The 20,845-nt window shown below is 36.1% G+C and overlaps 1 protein-coding gene and 1 long non-coding RNA gene across 6 annotated transcripts in view; both read left to right on the top strand.

The window, feature by feature from the left end:
* The window catches only part of LOC133518806 (mucin-2), a 167,387-nt gene that overhangs the window by 55,790 nt on the left and 90,752 nt on the right, over positions 1-20,845 (top strand). The window lies entirely within an intron of this gene.
* The window catches only part of LOC133518813 (uncharacterized), a 113,811-nt gene that overhangs the window by 45,890 nt on the left and 47,076 nt on the right, over positions 1-20,845 (top strand). The window contains exon 2 of the long non-coding RNA XR_009799536.1: positions 17,523-17,612. This is a non-coding gene — a long non-coding RNA (uncharacterized LOC133518813). The remainder of the gene's footprint in view (positions 1-17,522; positions 17,613-20,845) is intronic.

Genomic DNA, 20,845 nt, shown 5'->3' with positions numbered 1-20,845 from the left:
AATGCCATCTGACAGTAGCAGCGTATAATTAAAGTGATTAATATCAAAAACCAACTATTACCCTTCAATTAGATCAAACGTAAACGTAACTAGATCGTAATTAATTAATCGATTAAATATTACAAAATCGAGGTCACGGAATTGTCTCATTCACCTGCGAGCGAATAATGGTCAAAAGTAGTTCAACGACCAGTGACGTAACTGTGGGAGTCGATTGTCGATGACCAAGGGGAACGAATCAAGTCTAGATTAAGGGTGTAATCGATTTGGACCGTGAATTGGGCCGCCAATGTGTGTCAGTGTTTGAAACTGGCGGGTGTGATGCATTTGTTGACCAATGGGGTTTGCACAATGCGCATGCGGATAAATATACATGTTGGAAAACTTGTGAAAAGCAAAGCTTAAGCTAAGCTGCACATCTTTATTAACGAAATCTATGTAAGTTATAATACGTCAGTTAAACGTATTCTGGAACAGAATTCTAATATCATCATATCGTCTAAAGGTGCTGATGACGTCGTAAAACGTAGACAAAATGCTCTTACACAAATTTAATTTCTATTAAAATATAGTTTAAATATAAAAATATGTACCTATATCCCTCTTCAAAACACAAGAGTTCTCACAATGTCAAAGTCGGATCAATCTACAAAGTAAGTGTTAATTGTAGCCTGGTTACATAAAATGTAAATTCTCGGGCCCTTGACCCGCGCGTAAAATGCCGCCCAAACGAGTTCTGACAAACCGCGGTTTTGGCGACACACTTTACGTGCTATGGCTTCAATGGCTTGTAAACGATACTTAGATCATGGGACAGATGTTGACAAGATTGTTAAAATATATAATACGGGCATGAATGACAAATTTTGAGTCTTCATTCTGGTTACTTAACTCTATGGTATCCAACGCGGTACGAACCTGGTTGGGTACCATGGAGTAGATAATGCGTTAATGAGATAAACCCGATGTATATCAGCGACCTCATATGTAAGGCGCGCAGTCTCACCCGACATGTCGAGCGAAGTCCGGCAACGTCGTCCCTGCAATCCACCCGACGTCGCTGGCGACACGTGTTGTGGGACAATAGAATTGTCCCTAGACTATTCCTGTCTTACTTCAGAACGACTAATGTTTCGATTTTAAACATGATTTAATTACGTACCTTAGCGACCACCTAGCTGAGCATTTTCGAATATTTATTACTACAGGTTTGATAACATTGCAACATTATTGATGTGTTTATTTTGTTACAGGTAACGATGATCGAACAATGCGCTTGTGAGCTTGACGGCGCATTTAAATTTTAAATCCAAATCATCACGGAGGTTTGGCATAACATAATCAACGATAGCTGGGTATCGATATGGTTTAATTTATATTCAATTGTGTAGCGTGTACCTATATAACTTTTCATTTGTCATGTATTAATGAAATCTAAATATAATGCTAATTATAAGAAGTGGCGACATCAACGATGTCACACAATTTTAAGTACAAAAAAAAGTTACATACAAAGATTGCATGAAAACTAGGATTTCATAAGGTGTTGGACATATAATCTTCAGGTCTCTCAGACGTACCATGATCTGATGTCTGTTTTCGTTCACTACCTACATGATATATCATGTAGGTAGTGTGTATAGAGGCAGCTTTTGAGGTCTTACTAACGGTCGGTGTCAAAAGAGAGATAAAGTCAGACCAAGCTAAGTTGGCAACGGTTTTGAGAGCACAGACTGTGCAAGTGATCTTAAAAGTCAAACTTCTATGAAATCATGACGATTAATTATCACTTGAACAGGCTGGCCTATTAAAATCGCTGCCAACTTAGCTTGGTCTGAATCTATTATGCTTTATCATATCGTACAATGTGCGATAAGCTCAATAATAACAAGCCTGCTTGTACCTGTAATGTCAATAGACGTCATAAGCTATTTGGTTTCCAGTTTGGATTATAGGCTCTATTCGATTTTCAATAACTAAGTAAAGCAGTAAGGCTAAGATGGTCGGCTCTTTATCATTTGTCACCATGCCTGTCACGTTCTAACAAGTATGTAAGCGTGAAAGTGACGGGTATAGGGACAAGTGATAAAATTAGAACCATGCTGCCACCGCAGTAGGGTTAAGATGGTCAGCTTTTTATCATCTGTCATCATGCCTGTCACGTTCTAACAAGTAGGTAAGCGCGAAAGTGACGCATGACATGACAAGTGATAAAAATGCGTCCATGATACCGCCGCTGTGAGGCTAAGATGGTCGGCTCTTTATCATTTGTCACCATGCCTGTCACGTTCTAACAAGTATGTAGGTGCAAAAGTGACGGGCATAGTGACAAGCGACAAAAATAGAACCATGATGCCACTTCTGTTGTGGTTAGGTACTTACTTTCATCAAGGTCATAGGTATGGTGGCATCATTTCGGGCGATGGCGCCATATCCTTGGCCTATGCTCTAGTACATGGCGCCACTTTTTGATTTTTAATAAATTTATCACATATTAGTGAAAGAATAAGTCAAATAGCGTTTTAAAAGTTTCAATCATGTGTCGAAAGTTGGTAGTAAATTTATTGTGGCTACAAAGTTTACTTTGACAATCCACCTGTATTTCAAATTCTCTTTGCTTTGATCAAGGGGTTTAAACTGAACCAAACTACATCAATGTTGAATCAAAAAGCTTTCTTTTCTCTTTCTAGCTATTTAGGTACCGCTTAATGAAGACAGGCTATTTGCAAATAAAAGGCAAGATATAAAGACACATCATCTAATCAATCATCATTATAATCCAATGAGAACAATAGACTTTTAAACAATATTCGTACTTAACGCTTTCAAATTATTATAGAGAACGATCACTCGAACTATTAGGGTAATAAATCTATGACGTTTCATCACTAGTTTGCTGAGGCATTTTGGCACTTATCACTTCCTAGTTTAAACTGAACAATGATGATGATATGTTGAGTTGAGGAGAGATTTTGTTACATAACCTTTACTGTAGGGTTGTATTGGATCTCAATAGGCGTTTTTTGCGTTATTTTACCTACAATAAGAAAATATATGATAAAACACATCAAATAGGTGTAATCCTACCTATGACGTGTTGAAAAGTTATAAGTACAACAAGTAAAAAAACAGTTTTTTCACCGCGCCAGCTCACGGAGGCTCTCTTAGTTTGATAAAAAAGTTGTAATTTATCCACAAGAGTGGCAAACTCATTTCAATGCAAATTTTGAGGTATTTCCTCATGTCGGCTGGTAAAATTGACTTTTAAGTGATAAATATTTAAACGCATTTAAAAGCGATTTTGAAATTATTTACACGTAATATTTTCATCGCATTGTTGTGGTGAAATATCGCGTGTTTTATTCGGTAGCAAAGTTTGTTTAAACCTTCGCAAGTCTCAAGATTCCACTTTTAGAAACACTACATACGCTCGTAGTTCAATTTCGGGTATCAATATTAGCACGAAAGGTTAAACAACAACTTTGCCCCCTTGTACAACAAATAATTATTTATTGTCACTAACTGTAGAGTCCTTATACTCGTAAGCTAATTCTACACCTTCTTTGAAGTAACAGTGTGAAGGTGCTACTACAATACTAATATTCCCATTATGAATTTGATGTTTATGGTGGCATTTCCACATTTTGTCCCTGTAAATTCTACGCAGAGTTAGTTTGATCTGATTCTATTTTTATTTTACTGTACTACTTGTCAAGACAATCTTAACGAGGTCAATATTTTCATATTCATATTCATATTTCTTTATTGGTATCAAGTTAAAAAATACAGGTGTTACAATAAATACATTAGTAGTTACATGACACCCTGTTAGGGCACTGCAACATTCTTAAATCTACATGTTTACATTTCTAAAAATATAATAATAATTAAAAATTATAAGTTTTAATTACATAATTTGGATCTAGAGTTACCAAGTTCCTATGGCTAGCTCTTCTTATTATACTATATTCTGGCTCTTCAGCGCAGTCGCTAACTTGTATCAATTACTGTCAAGAAAATATCAATATCACTATAACTGCAATAAACTTTAAATCATGTCCCTTGTTTACTTAGTGCTTTTAAGTTATGCACTAGCGATTATTGAGCATATACACCGTGTTTTTATTGAATTGCGTTAACTCCGGGGTTTCGGTCAGTACGTTTAAGGAAACTAAATAGCATAGTTAATTTTAAAAAAAATTGTTTTTTTTTTACTATTTTCATTTTTATAAAAAGTAACTAAATGTTGCATATAGCGTTGTTGTAACACGGGCATTACATTTAACTCAACCAAACAATTGAAAACTGTGATATATCAATGTCATTTCTAACATCGATCGTCCGAGATAGTACGAACGTTTAGTAGCAAATGTATGAACTCGCACTAAACACTAATCAATAAGTAAACAGGCCCTAAGGCAAGTGTACACGCTCGTAAGGGCCTTATATTATAAAAATTCATGATTGATTATCTCTGAAATGGAGTTAGTTAGAATATCGGTATCTTTGAGAAAGTTACTTAATTTAAGCTCCGGAATGCACCCTCGAAATTAACGCAAATAAAAAAAAACACGGTGTATAAATTATTCTACTTATAACCGATGTGTTGACTTTATGACCGGAAACAAACGAGTATGATAAATCTAGGCACACGACACAAGAAATTACCAATAATAGAACACTAAGAGATGATTAAATCAGTAAGAATTTTAATAGGCAGGTGTTAAGCAAGCCTTTATCAAGCCAGTTTCAGAGATTGTGAACCTAAACCCGTACCCGTATTGCACTTGCTCCAGTTTAAACGAGTATGGTATCGGTTGGTGACACCTGATATATCGGTTCGAATTGAGAAAGATACTTGCGAAATATGGATAAAAGCCAAGCCTGATTTATTTCGGTGGTGTAATTTTACAAGGCTAGAAAGGTCCTCGAGCCCTGCATTTTAAATAGGAAATATGGAATTAGTAATTACATAATTGAGACTTTGTCACATAAAAAAAAACACAGTATATAGAAAAGTTAACATTCATTCGCTATGTAACTGCAAGTATTAACTTTATCACCGCTTAGAATTATTTATCAAGTGTGATCGTGTCGCCGCCGGTACGAGGTTAGGTATACGAAGTTTTGTCTTAGGGGGCTGTCAATTATTACGTAACGCATTTTTCATTTTTTGAAGATTTTTGACTCCCCCCCCCCCTCTTCCCAATGTAACGCGCCGTCACGTTTCTCTTTTTAAACTTGGTTCCTTCCTAAATAAAGTTTCAACTAACTTCATAAATGTATCATCTTTCTGTACATACATTTTCTAAGCTAATTTAAAAACTAAGTTTTACTTCAGAAGCTTGCGCAATCATTATCTTCTTTACTGTTATTTTGATGTAATTTTGTCTCAGTTTTGCTCAAATAGGCCTGCATTGTAGCAGGTATTTCGACAATGTTCTCGCTATTTCACCCTAGTTATATCACAACAAACTGTAATGGCTATCGAGAATTGTTGAACGGCTATTGCGAAATTGTATCCCGCTGACCATTTCCTGGCTTGCTTGTTGGTTCATTCGGATTTCTTCGGTTTCAAGGATCGTGTTTAAGGCATAAGTAGCGGCGGATATTTTTTTACCTTGTAACGTGGGTTTTTGTTATTGTTTCCACCGGTAGATGTTTTATGTGTATCCTTTAATACTTTTGCTTGCAACTTTGTATTTGTTGATTATTATGTATGGTCAGCAAATACATTAAAGTTTCCAGTCAGTCTAACTTTGCTATACTAAACTAGTACATACATCATATAATCAAAGGCTGAATTAATGACATTAAACTACTGACCATGTTACCCATATTAGCCACAGGCAACTTAAGACCTTAAAGCACTCACTGGCCTTTGTTGCACCCAAATCAGTGCAACTGCATATTGCAACACTGACAAAAGGTTATTTTACTGTATAATTAAACGAGCTGCCATGCGTTTAAGCCTAACAGGCTGATAGCGATCTACTTAGGCAATGGTTTTATGTAATACTGGAACATGCTGAAATGCTTGTCACCTGTATTCGAACACCACCAATGGCTTGGCTTGTCGATGTCTCGAATAAAGCTAGACTTTGCAACTAAAATTTACGTAGGTATGTTGACGTTCTAATGTACTTCCTTAAATATTAACTTTTAGATACTTCAGTCGATTTGTATAAATACTTTCATTAGTACTGTACGAATACGAGTATTTTATGCGCCGTTAAGTTTTCTTTGTAGGAGTATAGGTAGTAGTATTATAATTTGTATAACTTTACACACTAACATAACGACCAGCTTGGCCTAGTGGGTAGTGACCCTGCCTACGAAGCCGATGGTCCCGGGTTCAAATCCTGGTAAGGGCATTTATTCGTGTGATGAGCATGGATATTTGTTCCTGAGTCATGGGTGTTTTCTATGTATGTAAGTATTTATAAATATTTATATATTATATATATCGTTGTCTAAGTACCCTCAACACAAGCCTTATTGAGCTTACTGTGGGACTAAGTCAACTTGTGTACTAATGTCCTATAATATTCATATAAAAAAACTGCATGTATAATAAGTAATATCTTTACAGCAGAATTTTTTGTACATAAATTATTGATGGTCACAGGTGCTCACTATATGCAAAAAATTTAACTTTATTTATCCTGCCACCTTCCTATAAGTGCTTGAGCAATATTAGATGGTTTATGTAATAATCTAACTATAGCAGGCGCTTACGTTGATACCCACCTGTCGTCTTAACCGGACTGGGGATTGTGTTGAGTTGAGCTTCAACAGCTTTTGACGACTTTCAACAGGGATGCCACATGCAGCTAATCTAAAGTTATAATAAAATCATTTTGAATATGATTGAATCTAAACAGACATAATTAACTTTAAAATAAGTATCGTTAAACATGTGAAACACCAGATCCTACAAAAAAAAAAAACATTTGTATCTTTCCTTAAAGGAATACTTCGGTCACTAACCTTAGAAATTCCGTGGAGGTTATATACCTAAAGCTACATCGGATAACATTATGAGGTCTTTTAGTATATCAATATGCTACATTATAAACACAATGACTCCGCGGGGCAATGGCAGATGGCCTGATAGGAGATGGCGTGTCAATAGCCTTGCTGTTTTAGTTTTATTTAGGTATCAACAACGGTAATGTATTAAGAGGCTTGTTAGGTTCCAAATATGTTTGAATCTTGCTTTGATCATAATTACAAAAAATACAAGTTTATTTTTTCTAATCAAGCATTTTAATCACAATAAATTTTAATATAAAAAGGGTGGAAGACACTATATACGTTGAGATTTTTTATAAGCCACACGATTCCTGCATATTCAACTTTAAAATACTTAGTGCTCTCTATGTTTTAATCAAGAAATCTCTTTGCCAGTATGCATTACAAGTTTAGGTTTTGTTTCTTTGGTCAACCCTATACAATCATAAACAATCCAATAATCAATCAGATGCTTACACAATCCACGTTGCAGCTAACCACAGTGCATTACCGACATTACTCCACATTCCCTATTCTTCTAACGTTTGTCGTTTACGCGAACCGCCGGGGGTGTCGGAATCAACTCCCGCGCCACCGATATGGGCCGGCAACTTCTACAGTTAAATGAAACTTATAGCCATATTATTAGGGTTCAAATTAGCGTGATAAACCTGTAAAGAAAGACTATACTTTAATCCGAGCCAGTCAACTTATCCGCACAGTGACGAAAGGTTTCCTGTATATGTCTCATTTGCATAACAGCTGTACTTTAGATGTTATTTCAATAATAACGGGTAATGTAGAATCGATATTTGTAATTAGAAAACTAGAACAGTTGCAAACTACACAAAGTTACCTTAAAAGAAAGACTATCTTAACCCTTTGAACGCCACTAAAGTGGTCGTGTGTTGTCGTGCCTACCACGCCTACGACCACTAAAGGAATCATGGCAGACGCTGTCAAAGCAGTTTTACTGTTGACAGATATGGTTCAAATTTGTTTCGCACTAGTTGAGATATTGGCGTTTATGCCACATTTTGATGCGAGAGAGAAAGCGTTAAAAAGGTTAAGCTGTGCAAATTATGAAAGATAGAAAAGTCAGCAATAAATATCATCTTTTGGTGAAACTAATTTCGTTCTTGTTAAGAATTTCTTTAGATAGACTTAGTAGATCTTTTTTATGGTCAGCTCTAAGGCTTATATTTCAAACTAGTAGGTCTTGATCATCAAATTGTTACCATTTTTCATGTATGGTATCCATCTAAAAATATTGGTCTTATGTATTATGAATTCCGGAACTGTGTAACTCCATCGGAAAAAAATAAACGAAATATTTTACAGGAGAAGTACCCATGTAAACAATTTAGGCTTTCCTCGTTCACTTTTCCGGCGTTTTCCCGTATTTTCTATTTCACCTGTGCGGCCACTCTTCCGCGTCGTATCCCGCGAGCCACGCATTGTTTACTAAGTTATTAATAGCCGTGTTCTGAGAACAGCTGCTAGAAGAGACTGTTTTCATTTTAGTTAGGTGTTCGCTGGTGCGTGTGACAATTGTCATTCAGGAAATGTAAAATTCTACGGAATTAAAACATAGCGTACCTACGTCAGGGGGTTGCAAATAAAGTAAAAAAAGTAATCTTAGTTTCTTAAACTTATACAGGCACGACTGACTCCATGACGTTTCGAGTGCTTTTGTCTTTTCTAGGCTGCTCGTCTTTGCGTGAGCCTATAGTACAAGATACTGTTAGACTATTATTTTATTAGTACGTTTGTTGAAGCATGCTGAACGTGTTAAAACTTAAATATTTTTATTTTTTAATTAGGTATGACGGTGGCAAACGAATCACAACTTGCAATTCCAGTGTTGAGAAATGCGCATTTTCAGCACTTTAAATACTAGTACACCTTACTTCCTTATAATATCTCCATGCTAGGTCCGTAAGAAAACCTGGCAGTTAATTCCAAAGAAAGATTCGGGGAAGAAATTTGCCCTAAAATCTCGCGACCATTTCGGCTTCAGAGGAACAAAAGATATTTCTTAGAACTGTACCTCAGTATATTAATATGCTAATAATAGACTTATTTAATCAACTTATTATTTTCCTATCGTATTTTGATACGTAATATGTCCACGTCAATAGTTCGTGAATTCGATAGTCTTTAGTTGATAAAGTTTTAAATTACACTTGACATTGACACTTCCATCACACTGTCTTTTATTTATAGGTGTGACAGAAATAACTCTTAATTCGTTTTTATAATCCGGAAATAGTCGTATTAAAAATCAATTACATATTGATTGTATCGTTAGTAATAATCTCTTTTCAATGTTAAAAACCAACTACGATTAGCTGCTCAGTTAAATATAGCTCTTAATGGCTCGAGTTAAGATGATTTAGTTATTTTAAGCTTGTTACAAGTTGTCTTGGGTAATATAGTTTTATTGATGTTCGGGATCGATTAAAAAACTAGCTCATTACGAAATGTAACTATTATCTATGTTTAATATGCATGATGATTTTACTATGTTGTTATACAAGTATGAATATTATTAAACATTTAGATACAATTGGGCACACCCGGCTGTGTTTGGGTGTTGGCATTCTTTTGACAGTTTATGGTGTTCCGGGCTAGACCGACCATCGACTTAAAGAATAAGATAAGGCCGTACAAGCCGCAGTACACGACGAATTTACGACGAATAAATGTGGCATTAACTTTTACTCTGAGATAAATAGGGCGATGTTCCATACCGTCAACAGGTCAACACTCCTTCAGTTGATGTCAAGAGCCGTACTTACGCACAGACTACATGTAATATAGTTATGAGATCTCTGGTGTGTAGGTGACTGCAAAAGAAAAATCAAGGGTTGGCATCCTCCCAGAGTACCACCAGTTGTCAATGTATACGTCGTGTTTTTCATAATCTTCAGCCATCATGTTACATGACGACGCGTAATAGTCACACATAAATATGACACGTAAATTTAGCTGACAACCCTATCGAGTCGAAAACCTTTCGCTTTTAGAGGTAAACATTGGTTAAGACAATAGTCCTCCTATACATTTGCATTAACGTACATAGACACATACAAATCCTCTTTATTGCACAACTTCAAAATAAATTTACAAGGAAACATACATAATACATAAAGACAGAGGTAACCAAAAGGCGGCCTTATCGCTAAAGAGCGATTATTACCTATTTTGTGCTTTAACTGCATCCAGCCTTCTGTCGCATCCAGTAAATGATTCTCTTAGATATAAATTTTATAATTGTACCATCTGGAATGCATTTTCACTCGCATCAGATACTTCCGCGGTTCCGCTGCATGGTGCCGCTCGAGAAACAACATTTATGGTGAATATAGCGAGATGATGGAATCTCTGTTAAAATATCTTTAGTAGATACATGATTCACAGAGCGCACACTGTAAAAAAAAAATTAAACAAAAAGATGGCTTACCGAAAAATATGCTGTTCCTCCCTAAGGCTCTATTTTAATGTACAATGAAGCCTGGCGAGTTTCTTACTGTCATTGATGGAGTGATCTTGATCCTACGGGGAAATGTAGCCGACGCGTAATACATTCGATTTCGACTCGCTATGGTTGTTTGTAATTTTGTGCATCATCCGCGTCGTCTATCGCTGTCCAAAATATCCAAGAGGTTGTTCCTGAAAACCGAGGCTATCTGTTTACTGAACCCACTCGTTCTTTCAAGTGACTCTCTAAGAGCAAAATAAACCACAAATTCTATAAATAAGTACGTTTAGCATACCACGTATACAGTAAAAGTCTTGTAGATCTTATAATTATTGGTTGGAATGCATTTTCACTCGCATCAGATCTGATACTTCCGCGGTTCCGCTGCATAGTGCCGCTTGTGAAAAGCCATTTATGGTCGACGTAGCGAGATAACCGCAGAGATCAGTGTGTATTATAGACCGGCGTTAAGTAAATTATTGTGAATGTTCTAATGAGAAGTAATCATTTGCTTTAGAACGGGTCGATAAATTAGAAGAATCATCGATTTTTTATTGGCGCTCTTTATATTTGACATATTCTAAAAGAGGTACTTATTTAAGTTTATAATTCACTTAATAATCACCCCTCCCGCACTAAAACCAAATAGTTGGATAATAAATATTTTTCGTCAACTTTTGCATCTGTCCTACATATTAGTGTTTTGGAAGTACGTTATCAAAATCAGTATAAGTACGATGAGATCCATAGATCTTAAGCAAGTTAAAGCAAGAAATTTATTTTTTAGTCGATATCTGGTTACCGCAATATAATGAACTCGTAAGTATAATATGTGTACCTTAATAGCTGTAATTTATAAGTATATTTTATTTGATATTGCCTATTGATAACTGATTATTTATTATTTTCTGTCACACAAGTCGCGCAGTATGCCGTTCCACACACCTCGCTGGCTCCACAGAAAACCAGCGCCGTTGACAACGCTTAGTCGTGCCAACTGCAATGCTGAGTGGAGACCATTTCAGCCTCACATCCTTATCTGTCTGTTTTGTTTTGTAACTTTCTTCTTTTTCTTCTTTGTAATGATTGATGTGTTGTCTGAATAAATATTATTCTATTCTATTCTGTTATTCTGCATAAACCAAGAGTAAAACCAAATAAACTGACCATTCCAAGCCGCTTCTCTACTTACAATTTAGTCTTGCAGAAGCTATTGGAGCCCTAATTAGTCTAATTTGACTTGCGTCATGAATGTTAGGTAAGGACTGCCAAAGAAGTTACTAACTTAGTGAGTTTACTATTTATGGGTGTTTTCGATTTTCTGCAGCTAATGGAAATAAGCCATTGGACTTTTGTATAGGCACGAATTATACTCGTAATGAAATGAGCGTGTCTTTATATTTCTATGTACAGTCGGCGTCAAATAAGTACTTCGTAGCAGGCAAAGTAGCCAAATAGTTCGGTACACCATATATTTAGTATGGTGTACCGAACTATTTGGCCACTGACTGCTACGAAGTATTTGACGCTGACTGTATATGTTGACACTTAATTCTTTATCTATGTCTCAGATTTAATTTATGTCAACATATACTGCAATTTGCTTTACAAATTAGGATTAAAAAGGATTAACTCGTTTTGGGACATCATCATCATCATCATCATCATCATTGGCCTTCGAGTCTATTACAGACTATACAAGCAGTGTCAGGCAGGGCGACAACGTTTTTCGTGGCTGTGTAAGCCAATACGGGAGCGGCAAACACGCCCACAAGCCTGGCAGGTGTAGTTTGCCCCTGCCGAACAGGTGTCAGGCTGATGACGCTTGGCCCGCTTACTTGCGAGTGTCTTAAACCAAGCGTCGTCGTGAATTTTACGTCCGTCGAATATCAGTTTGCGCCACTTGACTCTGTCCTCGGCAAGCTCTTCCCATTTGTGAACCGGGATGTTAAAGGCGTGCATGTCTCGCTTGGCGCAATCCTTATGTCGTAGCATTGGCCGACCGACGCTTCTCTTGGCATCAGCAATGGCTTTTTTTTTTGGGACATAATAATAGTAATATTTGTCTATAGATAAAAGTCTATGAATAATGATATTTAGTTTCCGACGTTTGATTTAATTAATTTTTGCTTTTTTGGCAAAGGTGCAATTATAACACCACTGTTCCGTGATGGGAAAGACAATTATAACTTATTATTAGAAAAATATTACCCGTCTCTTTTCAATTAAAAAAATTACATACTAGTACAAGTACGGAAACTATTTTATTCTGCTTTATTATTATTATTGCAAATCTCTATACTCTAAATCACGTCATATACCGGATACATACACACATTATCTATTAGATTTGCATCGAAAAAGTGGTAGCAAATCATCTGACTCGCCTAATGGTTTTTAGCGTGCAACGTGCATGTCCCGACGTTTTAAAGTACTCTTTTTAATACAGCCGGCACAGCTCCGATTATATTTACTTAAACAGACATGCTATAGAATTGTTTACCTTGTGTCTTATAAGTAAAGTAACGAACCCTTGAATACTAAAAGACGCAAATTTCTGTGACAGTGGTGAAATCCAAACATTATTACTTACCATAAACACTTAGAACACGTGAGTATTTAAAACAACAAGTTTTAGCAAATAGCATACCTTTGAAAACAATAAAAGTTACAATACAGTTAACACACAAGTTGCTACACTAGGCCTTGCTCCAAATTAATTGTTGAGAAAAACTAGTTGAATTCTTATATTAATGTTCTGAATAATGACGCGCATGGTTTGCGCTGTCGGCGCGGTTCAAATATTAGTCTACTTCATTTAGTTACAGCTGCTCGGTAACATTCTATCGGTCTAAGAGAAACGTAACTACCGGACGAAATAGATACTTACGGTAAACACACGGCTCTAATGTGAAGATTTATTTATTCGGTGAATTACAGAGCCAGCAATATCTATCGGGTTGTAACCATGTATCCATCACGTAAGTCAAAGATGTATTGTCAACGTGGGAGGTCCCCAAGTAAATTGACTGATGATCAGGCAAAGTCCCAGGAAGCAGAGTAGTGTCGCCCATTGTGGAGATCCTTAGAAGATTCTTATAGCGAAAGCTGATGTTTTTCGCTTGACAAGACGATGATGATTATGTACAGCCAGCAAAGGTACGAGTACCTGAAATTAAACGTATCCTTTAAGTCTGTATGCTGAGGAAGAATACCTTATTCTGCCGTTAGTTATACTCGTATATAGGTATGTAGGTACTACGTAATTTATGAACACAATTTTAACCAGAAACTCGTTCACCCGTTTCACATGCGTGTTTGGTAAGCACATTAAGAGATCACGACACAGGGCCAGTTTTCATCTAAACATGCTCCATGTTGCAACTCGAGCAAGGCTGCGTTTACGAATAACAAAGTAGGAAAAATACGGTTAATCTGCTTAATACGTTACATTAAACATGTCACTTGACTTATTTAAGCCTTTGAAACTTGTAGTTATACTTACAACACCTAACATAAATCCTGTATCTTGTAAGTCAGTTGTGTTGGTAGAGGTGAACACTCCTAAGATGAACACCATGTTTCATGATTAGCAAATGAGGTAATATAATAATATCTAATGTATGTCCAGGACTATTTCTTGGCTAAGAGCCTGTTCGGTGTTATTTAGACAATAACGAAACATCCTGTATTTACCTATATTTAAATGTCAAGGCGGAAAACATGCAACATAAACGATACCATATCGTCAGTAGGAAGGCAAAGGAGGCGGAGGAACCTGAACTTATCACCATGAATAGTAAGAAATACAAATCAAAGTCTGCGGTATTCGCTTACCATACGGCGGGCTGTATATTTGTGTATGAAAAAAAAAACGATAGTAGGAAACTGCAGCATAACCGCAACCTGCGGAAGGCACAGGTGCTCGATAAAAAAGTTCATCCGGATCATATTAGCATAACAATGCGATTGCGAGATCATTATGATCATGTTATTTCTTATTGAATGTGGGTAATTGTTACATGCCACGCTTATGCATAACATTTGTGATTAATTACAGTCTGTCGTACATTTTATGCTCGAAACAGTTCCTTTAAAGCCTTAAGGTATTAGACAACCGGTAGAAAGTGATATCGATTAGATATGGGCTGACTAAACTTACGTAATTTTCTAGCTTTCCTTGTTTATAGAAAAGGGATTGCTGTAATAGTTAGCGCTACGGATATTCTATTTTGTAATAATTTGTGCAGTAAGAAGTATGTGAAAGTAAATGGCGATACCTAGTCTCGACATAAGACTAGGTTGCGCTATTGTGATCTGTTAAAATCACGTCCATGTTTAAATTCTTGAATGGTACGCCAAATAAGAAGAGTAGTCACTGAATGAGCTTGCTACAGCGTGGAAAAGAAATCCTGAGAAAGTTTCCATTTTCACGATAGGTTAAGTATAGTGATATTAATATAAAAATAACCAGATATAAATAATCAGAAACCATGACCTGACTTTATGTCCTGTATCCCCTGGATGAGGCAGAGGGCATTCATAAAGTATCCAGATTGGTGGTAAGCTTCGCGCTTGAGTTTAGAAGTACTTTAAGTTTTCTCAATACCCTCCATGTCTACGACAATAATTTTGGGATTTCCGCTTATTTTAGAGATCCCAATCTCGGTCGGCCTTAGAATATTTACTGCTTACCATCGGGCGGGCCGTATGCTAACAAAATAATCTATTTCCCACCTTACGATTATTTATGATGCGTCCTAATTTTTTATGCAATTCCCAACGTATATTAAGTATGTCGCCTCTATGAACCACTGTGTCCTCAAGAGATCCGTAATAAATATGGATATTGGAGGATCACGTTTGTACTAGTTTTTTTTTTGAGGCAATCAATAAATGATGGATTTATATGAGAGCTATGTCGAGGCTATGTGAAGTGGTGTGCAGACGATAGAACGAGATCAAAGTAGGTACGACTGTAGCTGGAAGTGATAACATTGCATTGCATTGCAATGTTATCTTGCATGGACGTCTTTCTTAATTCACCTTATTATAAAACCCTTGTAAGATTGTGACCCTAGCTGAGATAGGAAGGTAGAATTATATTGGTATTGAATAACAAAATATTTATATACTAGTAGAACATCCCAACGAAAACGAGATGAGAGTTTAAACTAGGGTGGTTGTAAATGGTGCAGTAGTTGACTTGTTAGAACTTTCGTGTTGTGATAGCGATCTCAATTTCCTCATGATCTGCAAAAACCACGAACATAATTAAAAAATATGATATTTATGCATTTTCGCCGTGTTGTAATTTATTTTGATTTCAATTGGCAAAACAAAGGAGCGCAGAATCGAGACCAACTTCCGTCGGAAGTAGCCCGGAAGTGTTAACCTTGCAATCAGTTTATCAATTTCTCGACTATCGCCTCAATGCGGATGACAGATCGGCCGCCCACGTCGCAAGGTCGCCGCGACCGGTTCGCTAACTAGAACTTCTATTACCGCCAAGTTATGCAAGCGTATTTAGGTTCTATTTTACTAAAAATAAAAGATCAAAAAGTAAAACAGTCCTTTTATTTGTGAACTTAATGATATACTACATAGGGTTGATATTAGATTGACTTTATCACTTGATTTAAAACGTTTTGTATTGAATTAAGTAGATTCTATTTGTTTTGCCCGCCTGCTGTGGAGACTGTCACGATAGATGACGGCTTTTTGTTGCTAGGCTTTGCGATGAAGGTTTTTGTTTCAGAATTATGTCATGCATAAGTTCGTTGCGCTGGATTTGGAAATGGATTTGAATATCTAAATTTTAGACAGGTATAAAAATAATTAATTATAGTCCACGGCGAATGATAAAGTTATCTTGACACTCCTAAAAGTGACTATAAAATCTATTGAACTGAAAAATGGCAGGATTCACACCAAATACGAGTAACGTTAAAATCAAAATGATGGAGATTAATTACTAGTTTATTCTATGCGGAAAATCGATTACCTGATTACGTGTTTTACTTACCGAAACATGTGCATTTAAACTAGGAGCAAATTACCGCGTATTTCATAAGCACCAAGGCAAAGTAAAACGTTTCTAATTTGACTAATCCCAAGGTTCGATTTCGCTTGATTGTGCAACAAAATAAAATCGTGAGCATGCGCGGGAAACTCTTGTGACGTATTAACGTTGACGTTTAATTTTCTCCATTGTTTCATACCATTACCATCATATTTCGTCAGCCGTACTGGCTTCTGGAATGTTTAAATGGCTGCAATTAAGTACTGGTATGGGCAAATCAATATTGTTTTGGCAGGCTTTAATGCTTGACATTTCAGTGACATTTTTAATTAAAAAATTAAATGTATTGAAAGGTCAAGAAATTTTAAAAACGGTAGTGTTTGTGTCTTTTCTACATTATTTGTATGCAAGTAGAAGCATGTGGTTTAACTATTGAAATAGTGCTACCTTATTTATATAGTGCGCAACTTTGGACAGCTCAGATTTGCAAAGCAATTTGCGATTTGTTGCAAAGCATGCAAAGTTTTTAAGTTTATGTTAGGTATATTTAAGTGGTTCCAAACACAACGCTCATTAGCAGTCAGCCCGCCTCTAACTTATCTCTCCTATTCTTATATTAAAGTAAAGTAACCACGTACCTCTAGAAGAGCAGTACATTGTTTTGACGTTACATATGTATATTTTTCTTGTATATATTTAAAACAAACATTAGTACTTTAAGCTACACGTGACTGACGCAAGGGCGCGCGCGGCGCATGCAGAGCACGCCCCACTTCGTCAAATGTCATGCGTCTGCGCACACGGTATTCTCATAAGTTGCGCGGGCACAGGCAACTCAAGTTTTTAGGCGAACCAGTTTAAATTGACTTGAAGATCTGTAAAATGTATGCGTAAACGGAGATCGTTCATAAACTGGATCGCCTGAATCTTTGATTTACGTATGTTCGGTAAGCTTTTTGAATGGCACCTCAGCGAAATGTTAATCGTCTCGTTTGGTTTCAGGTAATTGTCGCGGACATGGTTTCGACACAACAGTGGTCACGAATGGGCTATTCGTGTGTAGATGGGCGCTCTTGGTAGTAAAGTGTGGCGGTAGGTGGAATACTATGTGACATTTTTGGTAAAAATTGAAAACAGTCATTAGAAGGTACAGGTTGCTTAAGATGCAGCGAGTCATTTTATAAAAGATAAGACAGAGTCCTATTCATAAAACTAAAATATGTATTCTGAAAACTCATTCATAGCGACTTTTACAAAATCGCTCTCGTCCCAAGCAGGGTGGTTGCGTTAAATCAAGCTTAGTTTCATAAATAATGCGAAATCAAAATATTATAATTAAATATTTCTCATAACTTAACCCCGAAACTCATAACTGGAACATTAACTGTAATGTTCCAGAACTAAGTAGGTACTTAATCTGGATTATAATCGTAACTACGAACTGCGTTCAATTTCCCAGGCGTGACAAGCTTATCTAGCTCTAATCCAGTTTGCCAGCCGTGAGTGAACGGAGTGGTTGTCCTTCGACCACGCCTTAAGCTTTACTAAAAACGTATTAACAACCTTAAGGTTACATAGATGCTTACGATGTTTTTGGTTGATGATAGTCACGCGGAAGGTGCTGTGGAAAAATATCGAGTGATAAAAGAATGTGGGTCTTTGTGCCTTGGCTTATTGGATTGGGACGGAAGTAGAGGAAGTTAAAAACGTAACTAGTGGAATTGATTTAAATCTAGTTGGTTTAGAGAAAGCTAAAACTAAATAGGTATTCTGTAAAACTAAAATCTAGGGTTAAAATTTGGGTAGTAATTTTAAATCGATCACGGACAGTTACCTGCGATACGCAGAAATAATCTATGGAAATCTATAATCTTTTTTGGAATTAAATATTAATTATCAATTGCATCAAAAAATTTCATCCACTTCATTTCCATTAAGGATTCCAACTTTGGATTCCAATGCCTAAACCTTTTTGGGGCGGTCATAAAAAGCGGGAAACCCTCACTAATTCATATAAAAATTTCTATACCGGCAAATCGAGGTGGCTTTAGGAAAATTTGGGGTAACTTTGATAGTTTTAAAATTACCACAAAATTACCTTTATTTATCATTTACTGAAAGTGTCCGGGTAACTAGTTAGATTACTATATATTGATATTTACCTACTTTAAAAAGTCTCGCACAATAATATATTATGGTTTAAAAACTGAAATTTCAGTCGCCCCTGCATTTCACAGCCACCCCGTTTTACGGTATTGTATGTTTGCTGAAGCATTCCGCTAATCAGTCATTGATTTATACGATTATGCAAATACTTCGATACATAGTTGATCTAAAATTACCATAATGTGCGATAGGGTGTCACTAATATGATTTTATTGCGTTTTGTTATAAGGAAGAACATATATATAGAGTTTAACCATAGTCGTATCTAAATTAACTTATTATTTTAAACTTTAATAAAACATTTTTTTATAGAATGCTTATAACATTAAAAATTGCTGGATTACGAGCCGTCACTAATAACGACTGGAACCCCAAGTTCAGGTAATCAAAAGATTTTCATTATGCTAAAACTTGCCTTCTTAATTTGTATCTGCACCAGTAATCTGCATAGTTCTTGCTGGTGAAAGGAGAGTGCAAGGAACCGACCTTCGCACGCAAGGCCGTCGCGGGTTATTTCCGTGTATTTAATATAATACCAGTGGTCAACTAGGCCCGTGAACATGCTGCGAGCGTTTTTAATTACACCCGGTATATTTAAGTATTTAAAGACTACTTTGTTTTTTTTTAACCGCCTACAGGTTCGTAAAGGTTATAATATCAATAATTAGGCCATAGCAAAACATAATAGATCGCTATGATATTGCCACTTTAAAAAAAAAAATCTTTTATCATTATCATTACCTCACGAGCTGTCTTGCGGTCCTTATAAAAGTCAAATATCGCACATGTGTGCCATGATGGCGGACAAGATAAATTCAATCCCTAAGCGAAGTCTATAATTGACATATGTCTCCGGATTTCTTAATCCCTTGCCTATTCATGCCACCACATTAGGTAGCCCAGCACTTAACTAATGCTTTCGTGCGAGTAGGTTCACTCGTAGACGTACGTAATCCGGTGGGTGCTATGGCCAGGTACTGTCAATCATGGCCAAGTAAGGTATTTGCTAATAAATTGTATATTAACTGATTAAGCATGAAATAGAACTAGTAAGTTTGTACCTGTTTACTCAGAAACTTGTCTATGCAGTAAAATTTGAATCAGCATACGAAATAATTAACGAAGTTACCTCCATAAATTAAATGCGGATCCTTCTTTAGAAATAATCGATGGCCGCGCATGGTTATTCCAACCTTTTTCATTCATTATCAGCATAAATGTAAACACTAATTTATCTTGAGATTAAAATACAAGTTTTGTGTACAAGGGTTTACATGACTCTAAAGATTTTTCATAACATGCTGCTCTAAGACATCTCTTTTGTGCTCTAAATGCTCTTTCTCTATCTGTGGAGTTTCCCCAGAACATAACTCCATACCGTAAAGTGGACGTTACGTAGGCGTGATACGCTGTAAGCACAGTAGACTGATTAGCTACTTTCCATAGGTTATATAAAGCGTAAGAATATTGGTCTAGTTTACTACATACTACATCGATTTGATTTTTCCATGTCAATTTATTATCTAAATGTAATCCTAAAAAGCGTGACATTTCAGTTTCGTCTATCTGTGTATTCCTATAATTAATATTTAAGTCAATCGTTTTATTAACTCTTTGTCTAAAATTAATTATTTTTGTTTTAGATAAATTTATTTTCAGATTGTTTTTGTTCATCCATTCAATTATTCGTTCAAGCGTTCTATTAATGTTTAGTTGGTATGTCTCTAAATCTGAGTCTTCTCCTGAGATGATTACCGTGCTGTCATCAGCAAAGAGTATCATAGGATATTCAACGGCTAGTGGAAGATCATTAATATATACGTTGAACAGTAAAGGACCTAAAACGCTACCCTGTGGTACCCCGCGTATTACTTCTTGTGTATCTGATGAGAACGTGCATTCAATTTTACTGTCTAAACATATTCTATTCACTTGAGTAATTTGTTTCCGAATTCTTAAATAAGATTTGATCAAATCGTGGGCATTACCTCGTATACCATATCGTTTACCAATTATATCATATACCAATTCATATTTAAATTCAGTAATAATCCTGCTCTTCATTTAATTACAAACAAATGTACCATCAATGTATAAAATATTCCCACTATGTTACACTGATAACTGCACTTGCCAATACCTTATTTGATTTTTGCCGT

This window comes from Cydia pomonella, chromosome 6, assembly GCF_033807575.1.
Source record: "Cydia pomonella isolate Wapato2018A chromosome 6, ilCydPomo1, whole genome shotgun sequence".
Classification (NCBI taxonomy): domain Eukaryota; kingdom Metazoa; phylum Arthropoda; class Insecta; order Lepidoptera; family Tortricidae; genus Cydia; species Cydia pomonella.
This window is presented reverse-complemented; position numbering and strand designations above follow the sequence as displayed.